The sequence below is a fragment of the Tupaia chinensis genome, unplaced genomic scaffold, assembly GCF_000334495.1.
Source record: "Tupaia chinensis unplaced genomic scaffold, TupChi_1.0 Scaffold000119_1, whole genome shotgun sequence".
In the NCBI taxonomy this organism is placed as follows: Eukaryota; Metazoa; Chordata; class Mammalia; order Scandentia; family Tupaiidae; genus Tupaia; species Tupaia belangeri.
Window position 1 is genome coordinate 2,631,587 of NW_006159585.1, and position 4,376 is coordinate 2,635,962.

Below are 4,376 nucleotides of genomic sequence, written 5' to 3' on the forward strand. Positions count from 1 at the left end.
TTCCCTTACACATAAAGAGGATATTCTATAAACACAGATGTGTCAGTGTACCAAGGAAAGGACATCGTAATTTGTCCCTCTGGAAATAATCAATTAATTATCCAGGGCTGAGTTTTGAGACTGGAATGAGAGGCAATTTAAAGAAAAAGTTAAGAGAGAGGAGAACATATTTGGTGGTTCAGTGGTTACATTCTGCTCAAGGAAAGCCAGGTGTCCATGGAGGATCTTGGGTTTAGTTCCCTGATCAGTCTATACACACTGGGGGCACATTCCCATGATCCTAAGCAGGTGTTTGTGTAGTAGAAGGTCTAAAAGGAAAATATTACTATTCATTGACATGAAGCTACTAATTGAAGTCAAACACTAGGTCATGTTTAGCATAGAGACTTGGGTGAAGCAAAAAGGTCTGAATATACCAAACTATTTTACATAATTATTTTTAAGAGCTATATTGAGGTATAATGCAACTTGTTCATGTTTAAAATGTACACGTTAATAAGTTTGGACATAGGTATACATCCATGAAACATTATGTCATTCAAGATATTGAACTTATCATTAGCTCAAATAATTTTTTTGTGCTTTAAAAAAAAGTATTATTTATTTAAACTTTTTTTTTAATTAAAACTTTTTTTTTGAGAGGTTTTTGCTACAGGGTGTGTGCACTCGCCAGAGACAGAGAGAGACAGAGAGACAGAAAGCGAGAAATCACCCTCCCGGGGGGGATGGCCACACCACAATCCCTTCTCCTCTATTCTCCTCTTGGGATCTTGGGCACGCACGCACATGCACATGCACCTGTTTTGAGTAGAAGCCATCGGGTCTGGGACTTGAACCGTGGTCGACTACATGGGAGTTCAGGAGAAAAGTTCTGGTCCAAAGAATTATTTATTTTTAATTTTATTCATTATCATTATTATTTTTAAAAAATGTGTTAGAGGGCATATGCACTTGCTAGAGAGAGAGAGAGAGAGAGAGCAAGAAAGTGTGATAGCAAGCCACCAGGTCTGGGGACTCAAACCATGTTTGGACATGTGGAAGTCCAACTCCTTGACCAACATGCCACCTATTGACCCCTGTGCTCCTTTTTAATTCTTCCCTCTAGAGCTTTCCACAAATCCATGAGACCATTGTTTTCATCATAGATTAGGTTGCATCTTTAAGGTATTCATATACATGAAATCGCACAGTATATACAGTTTGTTTTTTTTAGTCTGACTTTTTTTCATTTAACATGATCATTTAACATGTTTCAGCAGTTTATTTCTTTATGTTGTTGAGTAATATTCCATCATATGATATACCATATCTTGTTTATACATTTGTCTGTTGATAGTCTTTGGATCATTTCTATATTCTGATTATCTCTAGTAAAGCTGCTATGAAAATTTATATACCGATCTTTCTATGGTATTTATATTTTCTTTTAGGGTAGAATGACTGGATCACACAGTCATTAATTAGACATATGATTAATTTTTGTGTGTGTGTGAGAGGTTTTTGCTGTAGGGTGTGTGCACTTGCCAGAGAGACAGAGAGACAGAAAGCAAGAAATCATCCCCTGAGGGATGACCACACCACAATCCCTTCACCTTCATTCTCCTCTCAGGATCTTGGGCACACACACACACGCACCTGGTGCGAGTTTAAGCCACCAGGTCTGGGACTTGAACCATGGTTGAGTACATGGGAATCCAGCAACATAGCCATTATGCCAATGGCTGATCCCTAACAATTCTTTCTTAATACATGTCACAAAAATATTATTCATGTTTTCATCTAGAATTTTAATTTTAGTTTGTATGTCTATGGTCCATCTTGAGTTGATATTTGTGTAAGTTGCAAAATAAATAGAAATATCTAAATTTTTTGCATGTGATTATTTAATTATTCCAGCACCATTTGTAGAAAAGGCTAATCTTTACTAATTTGTTTTGAGATTTTAAAAAGTAAGTATAAATATGTAGGCTTATTTATGGATTTATATTCTGTTACATTAATGTATTTGTTTATCTCAATGCTAATACTACACCATCTTAAATATCTTGAAATCACACAGCATTAGGCCACCAGCTTTGCTTTTGTATTTCAAAGTTGTTTTTAACATTTAAGGTTCTTTTTATTTCCACAAGAATTTCAGAATCACTTTGTCATAATTTGCACAAGAAAGACCTGCCAGCATCTTGAATAGAAACATGTTTAAGCTTTAGATCAATTTGGGAAAATATCTTAACAATTATGAGTCTTTTGACATGATGTGGGTTGCTTCATTTATTAAGGTTCCTTAATTTATCTCGGTTATGTTTTGTAGTTTCAATTATATAGGGTTCTCACATCTCATATTTTTCTTTTTAAAAATTATTTATTTAATCTTATTTGTTCATTAATTTACTTTAATTTGACCACAGAGAGACAGAGACAGAGAGAGAGAGGGAAAGTGAGAAATCAAGCCACCCAGTTCAGGACTCGAACCATGGTCAGTCATGTGGGGGTGTCTGGCATCTTAACCACCATGGCTCCCGCTGCTCTCTATATTTTTCTACATAAATTAAATATTTTGATGTTATCAGTACTTTTAAAGTTCTAAGTGCTTGTTGCTGATATAAGGAAATGCAACTGAATTTTCGTATTATCTTATATCTCATAAAAATTCCAAATTTGCTTATTAGATCTGGTAGATCTTTTTTAAAGATGTCAATTCTTTTTAAGTTTATTTTACTTTATTCATGATAGAGAGTATATGAACACAGGTGTGTGCAGGAGAGAAATAGGCATCCTGAGCAGGGTTTTATCACAGTGAAATCCCCTTCGTACAACCTTCTAATGCATCTGGAGTTCAGGCGCATATTCACCCAGCATCTTTGGAGGTTGACTCAAGATCTGAAACTTCAGTCAGCACTATAATTCAACATGTGTCACCGGTATTCAGCTTGTGTTACTGAGGATGGACCTCCACTGTACTTCTAAATAGATAATATGGTGAGATAAAAAAGGAGAGCATTACTCCTTCAGTTACTTTCTGATTTCCTTTCATTTTATTTTCTTGTCTTACTGCATCAACTAGTACCTTCACTACAATAATGAATACAAGCTATGAAAATAAAGAGCCATATCTTGTTCCTGTTTTTGGGGGAAATAATGTACTTTTCATTATTAAGCATAATATTGAGTATAGATATTGCACATACCCACATATTAGATTTAGGAAATTCACTTACATTTTTAGATTGCTGTAAAATTTTATGAGGAATAGATGTTGAGTTTTGTCCAAAGTTTTTTCTGTGCTTATTGAGATGATCATACTTTTTTTTCCCCCTTTTATAATTTAGTAATATGATGAATTCTATTGGTTAATTTTCAAATGTTCAACCATAGTTGCATTCCTGGGATAAATTTTACTTACTTTTAATTAATTAATCAATCAATTAATCATTATTATTATTATTTTAAAATTTCATTTTAACTTTTTTGATATATTCAAGCACTTAGCTTGCAAAGATAATGTTCCAATATGAATAAATTTCTCACCAGTTCAGTTGGGGATATGATACATGTTATCAACAGATAATAACCCATTTCTACTTCCTTTTCACTTTTTAAGACACATCTTACATATTGTACTCATTACGCCAACTGCTGGTCCTGATATTGTTGTACTCAAATTCTAAAATTTTCTTTGGTATTTTTTCCATGATATAATGGGGGATAGTGGTCTATAATTTTCTTTTAAATAATGATTTTGTCCAATTTTGTATCAAGTTGCAATGGGCTGAATGGTAGTCCCCAAAACATGTAATCACATTCTAAGACCCAGACCCTGTGAATATTATGTCATATAGTAAAAGAGTGAATAGCAGATTATTTGGCAAAATATGTGATTAAGTTAAGAATCTTGAGGGGTACGGCTTCTCCTGCATTATCTGGTGGCTTCAAATCTAATTATAAATGTCTTTACAAGACAGAGTGAAAAAAAAAAGAAAAGAAAGAAATTTGAAACAGAAGTGGTGAAGACACCAGCAAAGAAGAAGGGAAGACACTACCCACAAAAGCAGAGACTGGAGTGAGGTAATCATAAGCCAAAGAACATCTGGACACACCAGAAATTGAAAGAACAAAGGATATCGCAGTCCCTTAGTGCAATAGTTGAATCTTGTGTATTATATGTCAGATCCCACCAGGCTGACTATGGTACAAATCTTAGCCCTCATAATTTGAAAAACCCAATTCTTGTGTGTGTGCCCCAAATCCTGATGGGAGAGAGAAATAAAGGAAAAAAAAGGTTGCAGTGTGACTACATTCCATTGGTGGGTATTCTCTCTTTCTCTCTCTTTCTCTGAAGTACTTGCACTCTATGGCAATAATTTTAAATAATAAGC